The sequence below is a fragment of the Salmo salar genome, chromosome 15 (assembly GCF_965601325.2).
Source record: "Salmo salar chromosome 15, fSalSal1, whole genome shotgun sequence".
Taxonomy (NCBI): Eukaryota; Metazoa; Chordata; class Actinopteri; order Salmoniformes; family Salmonidae; genus Salmo; species Salmo salar.
In genome coordinates, this window is record NC_138305.1 from 37,582,246 (window position 1) to 37,600,000 (window position 17,755).

Genomic DNA, 17,755 nt, shown 5'->3' on the forward strand with positions numbered 1-17,755 from the left:
CAATAATATTCAAGGCGGACGATTGCATTGTCTTACTAAACGTTTATTAACAAAAGGGTTCCCATGGGCGCCCGCATCATAGTAGTAATTGCCCTCCCCCTGTGACCAACTTCCCAAGCCTCTCTTTGGGTCAGTTTCTACCATAGAAGACTCAAACCACTTTGTAAAGACTGTTGACATCTAGTGGAAGCCTTAGGAAGTGCTAAATGATTAATAAGTCCATGTGTGTTTCAATGGCAAAGCTTGAAAGTGATTCCACACATCAGATTTCCACTTCCTGTTAGGATTTGTCTCAGGGTTTTGACTGCCATATGAGTTCTGTTATACTCACAGACACCATTCAAACAGTTTTAGAAACTTGAGTGTTTTCTATCCAAATCTACTAATTATATGCATATTCTAGGTTCTGGGCAGGAGTAATAACCAGATTAAATCGGGTACGTTTTTTATCCGGCTGTGAAAATACTGCCCCCCATCCTAAACAGGTTAAACACTGTTTCCCATGCTTGTTCAATGAACCATAAACAATTACCGTAATTTCTGGACTATAAGCCGCAACTTTTTTCCCAGGCTTTGAACCTCGCGGCTTAAACAATGACGCGGCTAATATATGCATTTTTCCCGCTTTCAAATTTTTTTTCTAACAAAAAAAACACATTGTGACATGCTCAGTTTTTTGGAGGCATGAAGCTTTCATTAGACCAATGAAATTGCCGAACGGGTTAAGGTCAAACAACTTTTTTGTTTACTGTTTAGATTAAATTGAGCGCTCTCAAACTTCCCATCATTCTGATTACTGTAGTCATTTTGTCACCCTCATCATGGCAAAGACACAGAAATGCATATGATGCAGCTTTCAAGTTGAAGGCAATTGATCTGGCTGTTGGAAAAGGAAATAGAGCTGCTGCACGGGAGCTTGGTCTTAATGAGTCGATGACAAGCCATGTTTCGTTAAAGCCTATTTATTTTTTGTTACAAGCCGTGTTTCGTTAAAGCCTGTGTAAAATGAATTTGTTCAATGTACCGGTAGGCACCTGCGGCTTATAGACTAGTGTGGCTTATTTATGTTCAAAATAATATATTTTTTTTAATTCAGGCTTATATTCAGGTGCGCTCAATAGTCCGGAAATTACGGTAATGAACATGCACCTGTGGAACGGTCGTTGAGACACTAACAGCTTAATTGCACTAACAGGCAATTAAGGTCACAGTTATGAAAACTTAGGACACTAAAGAGGCCTTTCTACTGACTCTGAAAAACACCAAAAGAAAGATGCCCAGGGTCCCTGCTCATCTGCGTGAACGTGCCTCAGGCATGCTGCATGGAGGCATGAGGACTGCAGATGTGGCCATGGAAATAAATTGCAATATCCATAATGTGAGATGCCTAAGACAGCACCACAGGGAGACAGGACAGACAGCTGATCGTCCTCGCAGTGGCAGACCACGTGTAACAACACCTGCACAGGATCGGTACATCCGAAAATCACACCTGCGGGACAGGTACAGGATGGCAACAACTGCCCGAGTTACACCAGGAACCCACAATCTCCATCAGTGCTCAGACTGTCCGCAATAGGCTGAGAAAGGCTGGACTGAGGGCTTGCAAGCCTGTTGTAAAGCAGGTCCTTACCTGACATCACCGGCAATAACGTTGCCTATGGGCACAAACCCACCGTCGCTGGACCAGACAGGACTGGCAAAAAGTGCTCTTCACTGACGATTCGCGGTTTTGTCTCACCAGGGGTGATGGTCGGATTCGCGTTTATCGTCAAAGGAATGAGCGTTACACCAAGGCCTGTTCACCTCCAAATCGATCCCGCTCCAGAGGGTCCGTCATGGGCTGGGGCAGGGTGTCACAGCATCATGGAACTGAGCTTGTTGTCATTGCAGGCAATCTCAACGCTGTGCGTTACAGGGAAGACAACCTCCTCTCTCATGTGGTACCCTACCTGCTGGCTCATCCTGACATGACCCTCCAGCATGACAATGCCATCAGCCATACTGCTCGTTCTGTGCGTGATTTCCTGCAAGACAGGAATGTCCGTGTTCTGCCATGGCCAGCGAAGAGCCCAGATCTCAATCCCATTGAGCATGTCTGGGACCTGTTGGATCGGAGGGTGAGGGCTAGGGCCATTCCAAGAAACTTGCAGGTGCCTTGGTGGAAGAGTGGGGTAACATCTCACAGCAAAAACCGGCAAATCTGGTGCAGTCCATGAGGAGATGCACTGCAGTACTTAATGCAGCTGGTGGCCACACCAGATACTGACTTACTTTTGACCCTGCCCCCTTTGTTCAAGGACACATTCAATTTCTGTTCGTCACGTCTGTGGAACTTGTTCAGTTTATACCTCAGTTGGTAAATCTGATGTTTATACAAATATTTACACATGTTAAGTTTGCTGAAAATAAATGCAGTTGACAGCGAGAGGACGTTTCTGTTGAGTTTGTTATGACGACATTTTGTGACGTTTTTGTTCGCTTGACAACGGTGAGTTGTTTTTCCCCCCCCCGTCTGTTCAGGAACACCAATTTTTTCCTAGAGGCAAGCCGAAGTCTACGCCCCTTCATCGGTGATTGGTCAACAATAGGGATTCTTCAATCAAGTCATTTTAATGCACATTTCTTCATTGAGAATTACTGCACCAAACATCTTAGATGTAATAAAGATCTCCGCAAAAACAAAAATTAATGACGGATTTCTTGAGTTATCTTAGATTAATTCAGACTATTTTGAGGAAGTGTATACTGAATACGGCGTATTGTTTTTCAAGTGAAGGTCTTTTAAGGGAGTGTGCGAGCCGCCAGCCGAACTGAAGCATGCTGATGCCTTTAGTATGAATCTAACCGTGAGGAGGAAGTGCGCTGCTAGAGTGACAGGGGCTGTGTGTGTGGGAAGCAGCTACAAAAGAGCGAGACGACAAACAGATTATACTAAAAACAGATGTTACACACAGCTGAGGGGCGGTTCAAAATATTGCATGCTTCGTGTGGATATGCCGCATATTGCAATTCTGATGTGAATTTGATTAATTGTGCAGACACAGAATCTTTCCTTGGCTCCAGCCCATTTCCCCAGTCTTTTCACAGACAGTCTCACCACTTTTTAACTCAGAGGGTCCCCAACTGAGACGACTACCGACCAATCACGTTGGGGGGGGGGCAGGCACGTCCACAATGACAGAAGAGTTCCTTGAGGTGGTCGCCTTTGCAGATCCCAAGTGCGAACGCAGCCACCGCCGCCTCAATACTTACATCAAGATGAAGGAAACACAGAATCAGTCAGGCCCTCTGGCCTAACAGGAGATCCCTCTAGAGACAGGAGTTAATTGATATCCATCAGTGGACTACACCGTCTCAGCTCATCAATCATCTTTGACCAATGGACAACCCTGTCAAAAATCATTCAACAACTGTTTCTGATCACGTCGCTGCTTAGTTATTGTATGTTCGCTGACTGATTCTGTGGCTGACAGTGTGAGAAAGGAAAGATGAACCACATGTGATAGTCATCCCTGTAGCTCAGTTGGTAGAGCATGGTGTTTGCAATGCCAGGGTTGTGGGTTCGATTCCCACGGGGGGCCAGCACAGGAAGAAAAAAAAATGTATGAAATGAAATGTATGCATTCACTACTGTAAGTCGCTCTGGATAAGAGCGTCTGCTAATTGACTAAAATGTAAATGTCATCCAAAACCAGAAGTGATGCACATCTCAGACTGTCTGAGTGCTGTGGGATTATTAAACCAGAGGAAATGGGGGGTGGAGGGGAATTGAGGAGGTCCATCCTCATCCTGTCTATACCTCCAACTCTAAACCCAAGGGAATTCACAGATTCTGCTAAACATTTCTAGATGCAATCTCTCTCTGCCCAAACACACATTCATCCCCTGCCTTTCTGCTCCGGTGCAGTAAATTATTCAGCACCTCTGGAGTTGGCTCTCCACCACAAGCTCCGTCTTTCCCTAAGCGTGACTTCATTGATAGACAGCATCCCTCCTTTATGACATCACACATATAGAACAGAGCCCTTTATGCAGATTACATTTTATGTTGAAGACATTCTTCATTCCCTACATCTTTAAAAATGTACACTGCTCAAAAAAATAAAGGGAACACTTAAGCACAATGTAACTCCAAGTCAATCACACTTCTGTGAAATCAAACTGTCCACTTAGGAAGCAACACTGATTGACAAATTTCACATGCTGTTGTGCAAATGGAATAGACAACAGGTGGAAATTATAGGCAATAAGCAAGACACCCCCAATAAAGGAGTGGTTCTGCAGGTGGGGACCACAGACCACTTCTCGGTTCCTATGCTTCCTGGCTGATGTTTTGGTCACTTTTGAATGCTGGCGGTGCTTTCACTCTAGTGGTAGCATGAGACGGAGTCTACAACCCACACAAGTGGCTCAGGTAGTGCAGCTCATCCAGGATGGCACATCAATGCGAGCTGTGGCAAGAAGCTTTGCTGTGTCTGTCAGCGTAGTGTTCAGAGCATGGAGGCGCTACCAGGAGACAGGCCAGTACATCAGGAGACGTGGAGGAGGCCGTAGGAGGGCAACAACCCAGCAGCAGGACCGCTACCTCCGCCTTTGTGCAAGGAGGAGCAGGAGAAGCACTGCCAGAGCCCTGCAAATTGACCTCCAGCAGGCCACAAATGTGCATGTGTCTGCTCAAACAGTCAGAAACAGACTCCATGAGGGTGGTATGAGGGCCCGACGTCCACAGGTGGGGGTTGTGCTTACAGCCCAACACCGTGCAGGACGTTTGGGATTTTCCAGAGAACACCAAGATTGGCAAATTCGCCACTGGCGCCCTGTGCTCTTCACAGATGAAAGCAGGTTCACACTCAGCACGTGACAGTCTGGAGACGCCGTGGAGAACGTTCTGCTGCCTGCAACATCCTCCAGCATGACCGGTTTGGCGGTGGGTCAGTCATGGTGTGGGGTGGCATTTCTTTGGGGGGCCGCACAGCCCTCCCTGTGCTCGCCAGTGGTAGCCTGACTGCCATTAGGTACCGAGATGAGATCCTCAGACCCCTTGTGAGACCATATGCTGGTGCGGTTGGCCCTGGGTTCCTCCTAATGCAAGACAATGCTAGACCTCATGTGGCTGGAGTGTGTCAGCAGTTCCTGCAAGAGGAAGGCATTGATGCTATGGACTGGCTCGCCCGTTCCCCAGACCTGAATCCAATTGAGCACATCTGGGACATCATGTCTCGCTCCATCCACCAACGCCACGTTGCACCACAGACTGTCCAGGAGTTGGCGGATGCTTTAGTCCAGGTCTGGGAGGAGATCCCTCAGGAGACCATCCGCCACCTCATCAGGAGCATGCCCAAGCGTTGTAGGGAGGTCATACAGGCACGTGGAGGCCACACACACTACTGAGCCTCATTTTGACTTGTTTTAAGGACATTACATCAAAGTTGGATCAGCCTGTAGTGTGGTTTTCCACTTTAATTTTGAGTGTGACTCCAAACCCAGTCCTCCTTGGGTTGATAAATTGGATTTCCATTGATTATTTTTGTGTGATTTTGTTGTCAGCACATTCAACTATGTAAAGAAAAAAGTATTTGAGATGATTTCTTTCATTCAGATCTAGGATGTGTTGTTTAAGTGTTCCCTTTATTTCTTTGAGCAGTGTATATTCAATCTCAGGTTACAAAATGTATTGGTCAAAATCAGCACCAACTCAGCTGAATGAGGAATACTCTGTCCCGACATCCCAATAGTAATCCCAATCTCAAATACCTAGGTATTGACAACATATCACCACCACTACCAATTTCAATAGTGTTTATAAACAAATAGTCGGCCCTGCAAAGATGGTCTCAATGCAAAAATTAAAACTCTTTTCAGACATGTATTTCCATCGTTAAGATGAACATACTTCCACAGAAACTTTTACAGCTCTATGATTCCCGTTTCACCACCAATGGGATATTGGAAGAAACTGCATACATTCATCTCCAAATTAATATGGATCAAACTGTCCACTTTAAAAGAGACAGCAGTGTTCTGGAGGCCAAAAACCTCCCCAATCTTAAATTATATTTTTGGGCCTTTATGCTAAGACCACTACGTGTGTGGTGAACCCCAATATCCCAGTGGCCTGGAGCCCCCTGAAAGAGAATTTAGCAAAGCCATACAGGCTTCAAGATCTGGCATATTCAAACATTTCTATCAAAAAAGCCAAACTCACCTCTGGCCCCATCATCAGGCAAACAATACAGTATGGCGTTCAATGGGGAACCATTGCAAATACATCAATCATCATCTCCTCTTGGGTGGCCAACCAATATAGTTTCTAGCTTGGAGTGAGAAGGGAAATCATACTCTGACATTGTGGACAGTTGTAGCTTACATGCATTCCAAGACTTGAAAAAGCTATACAATCTGCCTGGTTCTTCATTTTTCTTTTATGTGCAGCTTTGTTCTGCTGTACGTGCTTATGGAACCCTGAGGTTCAAATCTAGAATCTCATCCTATTCACAAAATAATGACAGCAAGGGTAAGTAAGGGCATAGTCTCCAAATTCTATCTATTCTTACTCAAACCAATATTACCAATCTACTCAAAATGTAACAAAGATATATACACACACAAAAAAGTATGTTGGCACCCCTTCAAATTAGTGGATTTGGCTATTTCAGCCACACCTGTTGCTGAAAGGTGGATAAAATAGAGCACAGTCATGCAATCTCCATAGACAAACATTGGCAGTAGAATGGCCTTAAGAGCTCAGTGACTTAAAGTGGCACTGTCATAGGATGCCAACTTTCCAACAAGTCAGGTCGTCAAATTTTTGCCCTGCTAGAGCTGTAAGTGCTGACCTCACTACCCTCTGGAGAGCCTTACGGTTGTGGACGGAGCAGTTGCCGTACCAGGAATTGATACAGCCCGACAGGATGCTCTCGATTGTGCATCTGTAAAAAAGTTCTAGAGTGTTTTCGGTGACAAGCCAAATTTCTTCAGCCTCCTGGAGGTTGAAGAGGCGCTGTTGCGCCTCCTTCACCACGCTGTCTGTGTGGGTGGACCATTTCAGTTTGTGATGTGTATGCCGAGGAACTTGAAACTTTTCACCTTCACTACTGTCCCGTCGATGTAGATTAGGGGGGGTGTTCCCTCTGCTGTTTCCTGAAGTCCACGATCATCTCCTTTGTTTTGTTGACGTTGAGTGCGAGGTTACTTTCCTGACACCACACTCCGAGGGCCCTCACCTCCTCCCTGTAGGCTGTCTCATCGTTGTTGGTAATCAAGCCTACCACTGTAGTGTTGTCTGCAAACTTGATGATTGAGTTGGAGGCGTTGTGTCCTACCCTCACCACCTGGGGGCGGCCCGCCAGAAAGTCCAGGACCCAGGGTCTCAAGTTAATGACGAGTTGAGGGTACTATGGTGTTAAATGCTGAGCTGTAATCGATGAACAGCATTCTTACATAGGTATTCCTCTTGTCCAGATGGGTTAGGGCAGTGTGATTGCGATTGTGTCGTCTGTGGACCTATTGGGGCAGTAAGCAAATTGGAGTAGGTCTAGGGTGTCAGGTAGGGTGGAGGTGATATGATCCTTGACTAGTCTCTCAAAGCACTTCATGATGACGGAAGTGAGTGCTACGGGGCGATAGTCCTTTAGCTCAGTTACCTTAGCTTTCTTGGGAACAGGAACAATGGTGGCCCTCTTGAAGCATGTGGGAACAGCAGACTGGGATAGAGATTGATTGAATATCCATAAACACACCAGCCAGCTGGTCTGCGCATGCTCTGAGGATGCGGCTAGGGATGCCGTCTGGGCAGGCAGCCTTGCGAGGGTTAACACGTTTAAATGTTTTACTCAAGTTGGCCGCGGTGAAGGAGAGTCCGCAGGTTTCGGTAGCGGGCCGTGTCAGTGGCACTATTGTCCTCAAAGCAAGCAAAGAAGTTGTTTAATTTGTCTGGGAGCAAGACGGTGTCCACGACAGGGCTGGTTTTCTTTTTGTAATCCGTGATTGACTGCAGACCCTGCCACATACGTCTCGTGTCTGAGCCGTTGAATTGCGTCTCTACTTTGTGTCTCTACTGACGCTTAGCTTGTTTGATTGCCTTGCAGAGGGAATAGCTACACTGTTTGTATTCGGTCAGGTTTCCAGTCATTTTGCCCTGATTAAAAGCAGTGGTTCGCGCTTTCAGTTTTGCGCAAATGCTGCCATCAATCCACGGTTTCTGGTTGGGGAAGGTTTTAATATTCACCGTGGGTACAACATCACCGATGCACTTGCTAATAAACTCGCTCACCGAATCAGCGTATACATCCATGTTGTTGTCTGAGGCTATCCGGAACATATCCCAGTCCACGTGATTGAAGCAATCTTGAAGCGTGGAATCCGATTGGTCGGACCAGCGTTGAACAGACCTGAGCACGCCGTTTCCTGTTTTAGTTTCTGTCTACAGGCTGGGAGCAACAAAATGGAGTCGTGGTCAGATTTGCCGAAAGGAGGGCAAGGGAGGGCTTTATATGCGTTGCGGAAGTTAGAGTAGTAATGATCCAGAATGCTGCCAGCCCGCGTCGCACATTCGATATGCTGATAAAATGTAGGGAGCCTTGTTTTCAGATCAAGAAACCCAAATCACTGGCTACAATTTGGCCCACATGACTTAACATAAATCCATGTGTATAATGTATATTGGTTTGCTATTTTCTGTTCTGACCTAAAATAATAACTTCAAAATCACAATAAAATAACCCAGAGGCCATAATTGCAGTTGTCAATGAAGTAACTGGTTTTGTATTGGGGCTTATTACGTGGTTTGGGCAGGCAGAGATAGTTGAAATAGAACCCAATCCAATAAACTACAAGGCTAAAGGAGTCCGCATGCTTCCCAGCCTAAACAGTTTGTGCATAAACCGAAGTCTACGCCCCTTCGTAGTAGGGACCCTTCAATGAAGTCTTTGTAGTCATTCAACGAGAGACTCGTTTTCATGCAAAAAAATGTTCATTGAAAAACACTAAACCAAACATCTTAGATGTAAAAATGCGAGAATAATATCTCCTTTGAACATTTTTTAAAATGACAGATTTCTTGAGTTTTCTTATGTTAATATGGAGTATTGTGAAGAAGTTTATACTGGCTATGGCATCACAAGATGGACAAACAGTACTATTCCCTTTTTTTCTCGTTATGCAAGCAAAGTCTTTTAAGGGACTTTCGTTCGAGTCGGATAGCCGAGTTCAGCTAGGCGCCAGCTGAAATATGCTGACATCTTAACCTCTTACATCTAGACGTTCCGCTAGCGGAACACCTGCTCCAATATCCAATGATAGGCGTGGCGCGAATTACAAATTCCTCAAAAATACAAAAACTTCAATTTTTCAAACATATGACTATTTCACAGCATTTTAAAAGACAAGACTCTCGTTAATCTAACCACACTGTCCGATTTCAAAAAGGCTTTACAACGAAAGCAAAACATTAGATTATGTCAGCAGAGTACCAAGCCAGAAATAATCAGACACCCATTTTTCAAGCCAGCATATAATGTCACCAAAACCCAGAAGACAGCTAAATGCAGCACTCACCTTTGATGATCTTCATCAGATGACAACCCTAGGACATTATGTTATACAATACATGCATGTTTTGTTCAATCAAGTTCATATTTATATCAAAAACCAGCTTTTTACATTAGCATGTGACGTTCAGAACTAGCATACCCCCCGCAAACTTCCGGGGAATTTGCTAACAATTTACTAAATTACTTAAGTCTGCTTCCACTGCAACATGGCTACACCCCCTTAGGGGGCAAGAGAAGTATATCCTGAACACAGAGGAGTGACACAAAACAAACCACTCTTGGAATTGTGTTGGTTGTGTGGTCAATATAGGAATCCATTAAGTGATTTGGCTGGCTGGCGGACGGCCAGACAGACAGTAACAAACAAAGTTCCCTGTGGTGCTGCTTGATTGGGATGGCTAGGCCTTACCTCCAATCCATCTTCTCCACCAGGTATGCACAGATCAGAATGCCTGTCCGATTGAAGCCGTGCGTGCAGTGGACACCTGTGGGAGAACAAAGAGAGACACTGCTTAAGTCAATCAAGCAAAGTGCCCATCTGTTCCTACTACTACAATAGTGTGTATGTGCGTACTTGCAATTGTGCTTCTACAGCTGGATCGCTTGCTGTTTTAGGCTGAGTTTCTGTACAAGCACTTTGTGATATCTGCTGATGTAAAAAGGGCTTTATAAATACATTTGACATTCAATGAAACACAAATGAGACAGTTCAATAACCCTGTCATTTTCCAACCATCCCTCTCTTGCAAAATCAATAGTCCTATCTGTGAAGAGAGGAGGTGGTGGTAGCCTGGCTACACATAACGCCCACTGAATCCTCCTGAGAGAGCCCATATGCCGGGTGTTCACTACACGACTTTCAAAATCTTAACCTCGCTGAGCCTCTCACATTAAACGACTGTCTTTCCTGTAGTTTGTCTTGCCAACGTAGTGGTGCCACACTAAACGATCTGGCACAGACAAGGTGTCACAAACTACACCATTCTTCACTTGGTCATGAGGAATCTCCATTCCACCACGCTGTCTCGCAAAAACAATGTGATTAGATTGTTAACCTCTCTGGGCTAGGCGGGACGAATTCGTCCCACCTACGTAACAGCCACTTGCAGCCTGTGGCGCGATTTTCAAAACCTTAAAAATCCTATTACTTCAATTTCTCAAACATATGACTATTTTACAGCTATTTAAAGACAAGACTCTCGTTAATCTAACCACACTGTCCGATTTCAAAAAGGCTTTACAACGAAAGCAAAACATTAGATTATGTCAGCAGAGTACCAAGCCAGAAATAATCAGACACCCATTTTTCAAGCCAGCATATAATGTCACCAAAACCCAGAAGACAGCTAAATGCAGCACTCACCTTTGATGATCTTCATCAGATGACAACCCTAGGACATTATGTTATACAATACATGCATGTTTTGTTCAATCAAGTTCATATTTATATCAAAAACCAGCTTTTTACATTAGCATGTGACGTTCAGAACTAGCATACCCCCGCAAACTTCCGGGGAATTCGCTAACATTTTACTAAATTACTCATGATAAACGTTCACAAAAAGCATAACAATTATTTTAAGAATTATAGATACAGACCTCTATGCACTCGATATGTCCGATTTTAAAATAGCTTTTTGGTGAAAGCACATTTTGCAATATTCTAAGTACATAGCCCAGGCATCACGGGCTCGCTATTTAGACACCCGGCAAGTTTAGCACTCACCAATATCAGATTTACTAATATAAAAGTTTGATTACCTTTTGTTGTCTTCGTCAGAATGCACACCCAGGACTGCTACTTCAATAACAAATGTTGGTTTGGTCCAAAATAATCCATCGTTATATCCGAATAGCGGCGTTTTGTTCGTGCGTTCCAGACACTATCCGAAATAGTAAAGAAGTGTCGCGCGCATGGCGCAATTCGTGACAATAAAATTCTAAATATTCCATTACCGTACTTCGAAGCATGTCAACCGCTGTTTAAAACCAATTTTTATGCCATTTATCTCGTAGAAAAGCGATAATATTCCGACCGGGAATCTGCAATAAACTAAACAGCCGAATTAAAATACTCCACGGGGGCTAATCGCGCAAACCTGAAAAATAATATGCATATTCTAGCTTCTGAGTTGGTGTAGGAGGCAGTTAAAAATGGGCACATTTTTTCCAAAATTCTCAATACTGCCCCCTAGCCCAAACAGGTTAACGTAGCTAGAATGAGCTGTGGTTCAAAGCAGCTTCAAAATGTTTTCAGTCAGACATTCATGCTTGCCATAGAGTTGAAATGTTCTAGCCAACATTTTGAATTGAATAACATTGGTTGTGAACTTCAGAGCTGTAACGATTTGACGCTTTGGTTGAAAGGCAAGTACAAACGGATACTAGTAGTAGTCATGCCTCCTGCGCAAGTCCACACATTCTGGGTGATGCAAAACAACGTAATATCACTGGCTTCTTTGGCGAGCTCTCATTGGCTATTGCTGATCACCGTTCTCAACTTGAAGTTGCACATCTCACACTACAAGAGTATTGCAGATATTGTGTCGATAAAATCAAACATGTTTGAAAATATCGGGATGTCTGGAACTGTTCAATGATGGGATGGGTAGCACTCAGATTAGACGGCTTGACAGAAATGGCAGCAGAAACTTTATTTGCACACATATCCAGATGATGCTGCATACCATTTTGGCAGTGAAGCTGTCGGAATGATTGAAGCGTAACATTAAAACGGATGCACGCCGAGTAGGCAACGACATGGGGATTGTCTCCCATCTCAAAAACTTGTACTGGACAGTTAAATCGGGCCAAATTAGTGTAGTGTACACCCAGCTTAACTGTGTGCTGGTACTTCTCTAGGTGGGAGCCTCATGTTTAAAACCAGTTCATCAGCCAACTGGAGGTTATGCTACATAATCCAGGGCCCGTATTCTTAAAGCATCTCAGAGTAGGTGTGATGATTTAAGAACAGTTTTGCTTTTTTGATTATAATAAATGGACATGGAGAGACTGATTCTAGACCAGCACTCCTACACCAAGTCGCTTAATTGATACGGATGGCAGACGCAATCTAACGCTAGGGGAGAGGAAAGAAAATGCCAGGGCACACAGGGAATCGGTTCATGTTTGCTTTGATCTTCAAGGCAGGGAAGGATAATAGGGGCAAACTAAATCTTCACTCCACTTTAAAAATGTTCATGGCAGAGCCTCTATCAGCATTCAGGGGTGGTTTGGGGGGAAATTTTCTTTGGATTTTAGACTCCATGCCTCGTCAGTCTGAAGCATCTCCCTCGGCCATGATGCAATTGGTCATTGGTATTCAGACGTTTCTATTTAACTTTAGATAGGAATAATTGGAGAGTGGTATAAAATGAGAACTCACTGGGTAGACCAGCCACTATGAGATCTGACAAAATCTCTGAAAGTAAGGTCATAGAAAGTCAATCTGGACTTATCGTAGTAATCAGGATAAGAATATTTCTCTCCCCCTCTGATACAGTCTGAATAGTCAATGCATGGCAATCTCCACTGGGTGCACGTTTCCACTGATTGACCTCAACTTGACTGCTGTAACACCCTGTCCGTCAGACAGGACAAGATGTCTGTCTGGCAGCACAAATGGAGATGAAACCTCCAGTCATGATGATGGGGGGGAATTGTAGGAGGGTTACATTCACAGGGCCCCGCTGTCTAATTTCAACATCTGCATTAATACCAGAGAGACAACAGATAAAGATCAACGGGTGACAACAGGACATCTTTATAATGACATTCATATATTCCAACCTCAGAAATATTCATTTCCCTCTGCACACTTTACCATCTCCCACTAGATGCTCAAGGACATAAAAAAAAAAAAGGACAACAGGGGAGGTTATGCATTTATCATTCATGACTGCAATGTTTTGAAATTGGTTTATCTGCCTTCAAGCCTCTAAGCAGCAGGGGTCCAGTTGGGCCTTTCCAAACCCTGGGCTTCTGAGGTATACTCAGACAGGTCACATGCTGAGCTACAAAGTGATTGCATATACACACACATATGGTGAGCTATACTAAACATGGCACCTGCAAAAGCCACTACACATTTCAGATTCCCATCCAATTTGTTTATTAATATGCTGGCGTCTGATTAGTACCAATTTCAGTCAGATATGTGTTACATATTATGTGCAGAGCAGACCACAAACCAACAAACTTGGTTATAAATCTACAAGAAAGCCTGTTTGGCGATGCGATTACTTTGACTTAATATTTAGCAAACCCGTTTTATAGTATTTACAAACAAAATGCATCTTATCAGAAATAGCTGATGGAATATTAGGAAGGGAGGGTGTCTGGTTGGTCCTAAAAAGATTAGAACTGTTTGGTTATATTCTGGCTCCCCCTAGTGGACAAACCTGTACCTCATCTTACTTGGATAATCTATTTTGTAGTTACTGTTTGCTACTTGCCTGGGGTGTATTCATTACACTGATTCGGTTGCAAAACCTTTTGTAACAGAAACCGCTTACTCCAAACGGAATAGTTTTTTCAACGAAAACGAGTTTCTATTGAACAAATTCAGGTAGGTCGCTCCCTGATTTGTTCAGTTTGCTCCAGTTTAGTTAAAAAACTAAACGGTTTCCATTGCAAGACATGGCTAACCATCCACATCGCTCTGGCCAAACGCCACACCCACTGAGTTGTCAGGAAAATATGCTACAATACAACACCCCAAAGAGAATGTTGTATATACTTTGGGCTAATGTATCACCAAGTTCAAATGTGACTGTATTTTACCTCAACTGCTATCAAAACTTTAAAAAATGTATCCACAACATGTGTTTCTGTATGAATAATACGCCAGACAAGAACAAAGATAAGGAAATATACAGCTCCAGTAAAAAAAACTTGCATGCATTGCATTCCTTACCTATCAATTCAGTGGTAGTCTTCTCCATGAAGTGCTCACAGTCTGATGAACATCTCAGTAGTCTCTGTTGAAGGACACTCTCCATGGCTAAACAAGGAACGAACACATCAACAAATTAGATTATTTTCAACTAGTGGCATTTGTAAACATGGAGAATTAATCTTGAGTTTTAAACAGGTCACTCATACGTACCCTTTGCACTGAAGCTTCACATATTTAACACCCTCGTTCTCGATCTCTATGCGGTCATACTGTAGAAGTGGGTAGTGTTTGTTAGATCAACAAGCAAATCCATTTTAACCTAGAGAATACACAAAACATATGTTGACAGACTACTGTGGTGAATAGAGCACTGATTTATATTTCCCAAAGAGAGACAAAAGACTAGTAAACACATGTCAACATCATGGAAGACATACCTTGAGACGCTTTAAATATTGGGAGAGCATGCTTGGATGACATCTGTTATCTTCTGGCACATTGTCATCATACTTGGGGCCCAACAGTTCCATTGGCAGGAATTTACCTGGTGAGACAATGAAAAGGTAGAGTGGTCACAGACACCATGAAAATAGTACCACTCACTTTAACTATACATTCATGTACATACTACCTGAATTGACCCGACCAACCAGCGCTCCCGCACATTGGCTGACCGGGCTATCTGCACTGTGTCCTGACAGCCACCACCCGCCAACCCCTCTTTACACTACTGCTACTCTCTGTTCGTCACATATGCATAGTCACTTTAACCATAGCTACATGTACATACCACCTCAATCAGCCTGACTAACCGGTGTCTGTATGTAGCCTCGCTACTGTTTTTCACTGTTGCTTTTATTTCTTTACTTACCCATTGTTGACCTAATACCTTTTTTTGCACTATTGGTTAGAGCCTGTAAGTAAGCATTTCACTGTAAGGTCTACACCTGTTGTATTCGGTGCACGTGACAAATAAACTTTGATTTGACAAAATGAAATTCAATTCTTCTGTCATGAGAGGGTCCTTAACAGCCTCCTGAATCACCTCAAAGGACTTTGTGCCTGGATTTGGACATCTCTTCTCTACAGCCTTCACATGTTGCCATACGGGGTAAACACCTAAAGCTCTTTCAAGCAAGGGTGCATTTTCAACCCACCGTGTCTTGCAAAACTTAAGTGGCATTGGGGGATCTGATGATCCAATGATGTTAAAGTTGTCCTGACCGTGGGCTGGAGTATCCTTAAGAAATTGGTACATAGCATGCAATATTCTCGACTTTCCACTCTGTTTCTTACACTCCCTTCTGAAATGCGCCATCTACAATATGGAGAATGCAACTGCCAATGTTCATAAGGTGTATATCAAAATCTAGGCAGGACTTCAACTTTTTAGTAAAAATGACCAATTTATATTTGGTCCATCCATGGAGATTTGAACCATGTTTTTCTTTAGATCTAGATCTTCGGTGCGCTTCTCATAGACCACTTTAAGGTCCAACGCAGTCACACGTCCCATAAATTTAGAATCGTAAAATCTCGCCACAACTTTGTCCTCATCCCATAAACGGACGTGAAAGTCACACTGCCATGACTGTTTTTCTGTTAAGGCTCTCAAAGAGAAGTACATAGTTCTCCTCCCCACCAGACAGTTTTTTTTTAGACAATGCTTGAAATGAGAAGCCAAGCCATGTGTGCACACACAGATGGACTTTGCTGCCCCACATGCGAAGGTCTGAGAACAGCACACCTAAGAGTAAAAAAAAAAAGATTTAAATCAAACACTTATTTCTGTTTCTAGCCTGTGTGTGCACGTGTGTGTCACAGAGAGAGAATATGAAAACATACATAACATGTTCCTAAAAATAATTTCATGTTACAGGTGACAGTTAATAAACCATGGCACCCACACGTGGGTTCACTACAGTGGAAAGAGTAGTGAGACTCCATCATATTCAGACACCACAATGTCTCAGCCCGCAATGTGTCCTCTTATGACGAGTTGACGGACTGTCTTGAGGAGCTGTAAGAAAATAAGTTTTTAGCCTGATGAATGACTAGCTAGCTGGCTAACTTTAGCTAGCATTAGTCATGAAACGTTGTCACTAACAACTCTAGTGAACATCCTTCAACTAAATGTAAACTTTCAGCTAACGTTAGCAAACTGTAATTGATTTTAAAACGTTCACTGTCCAGCTCTGCTTGCCGCAAATTGGCTAACGTAACGTTAACAACTTAGCTAACGTTATCTAGCTAGCACTATATTGACAGGTGTGATTCTGTGGGAGAACTGACAGACATCTAGATAACGTTAGCTAACAACATAGCAAAACGTTGAAGTTAATTTGCCAAGCACTTAGAGATTGAATAATCTAGCTAACTAATTAACGTTAGTTACTAAGTATGGTTGTTGTATTCCTTTCTACGTGTTACCAGGGGTAGGACCTACCTGCTTATAACTTGCGGAGTGCCGTCCTGTGTGATGCTCAAGCAGCATGGCTCTTCACAGCTGCTTCGCCCATGGCGTGAACTTTTATTGATTTGTTGCAGGCTCTGCATCGGGCCATATAGATGCCTTGCGGATCTTTAACAAGCCAGTCTTTGTAAATGTCTTTGGTGAGCCACGAGTCCTGGAATTTACATTTTCCAGGCATAGCTGAAGGTCCGCTTTACGTTAGATTTGTCGTTTGCTTGCAGCTGTTTAACCTGCATCATTTGACTTCAATCACTCATGCACGCACGTAACCGTCGCACTTTCTCGAGGTAGGTGGCGCGTGAAACAAGGACACACAGACGGCGGGAGACACGTGCAGACAACGGAATTTAGCCCATTACTGACTTTAAGTAAATACATAGAAATCTAAAGAACTTAAATTTATATTCTTGCACAAAATATATAAATTCAAGCACTTTCAATGACCAATGTCTATTTATGTCTATTTTCAAAAACGTTCAAGGCCTTGATTTTTTTTCTCAAATTCACAAACTTTCAAGGATTTTAAGGACCAGTGGGAACCCTGCCCCCCCCAGTTAGCTGAGGTACCTATAGAAACACTGAACATTAGTATGTGCTTTCGCGTTATTTTGAGTCAGTTAGTCTTGTTTTACACGTCATATTAACATGAAAACGTGTTCCTATATATTGCTACCATATTGCTGGTTTGTTTTGACACGTGATCTACTCCATCGCTTTAAGGCCATACAACTCTCCTTCCGTGGCCTCCAACTGCTCTTAAACGCAAGTAAAACTAAATGCATGCTATTCAATCGATCATTGCCCGCACCTGCTCGCCCGTCCAGCATCACT

At 43.4% G+C, this 17,755-nt stretch overlaps 1 protein-coding gene across 5 annotated transcripts in view; it reads right to left on the bottom strand.

Annotated features, from left to right (window-relative positions):
- Nucleotides 1-17,755, bottom strand: part of LOC106571291 (mRNA-capping enzyme) — a 150,634-nt gene that overhangs the window by 131,454 nt on the left and 1,425 nt on the right. The window contains exons 1-7 of one of the 5 annotated variants that reach the window (XR_014380614.1): nucleotides 16,898-17,755; nucleotides 16,359-16,471; nucleotides 14,889-14,995; nucleotides 14,662-14,720; nucleotides 14,470-14,556; nucleotides 10,129-10,200; nucleotides 9,964-10,039 (exon numbers count right to left, since the gene is read on the bottom strand). The exon at nucleotides 16,898-17,755 is cut by the window's right edge and continues 1,414 nt beyond it. The gene's annotated coding sequence lies outside the window, so the exon portion shown is untranslated. The other 4 variants (XR_014380613.1, XR_014380615.1, XM_082961712.1 and 1 more) reach the window with 4 other exon arrangements.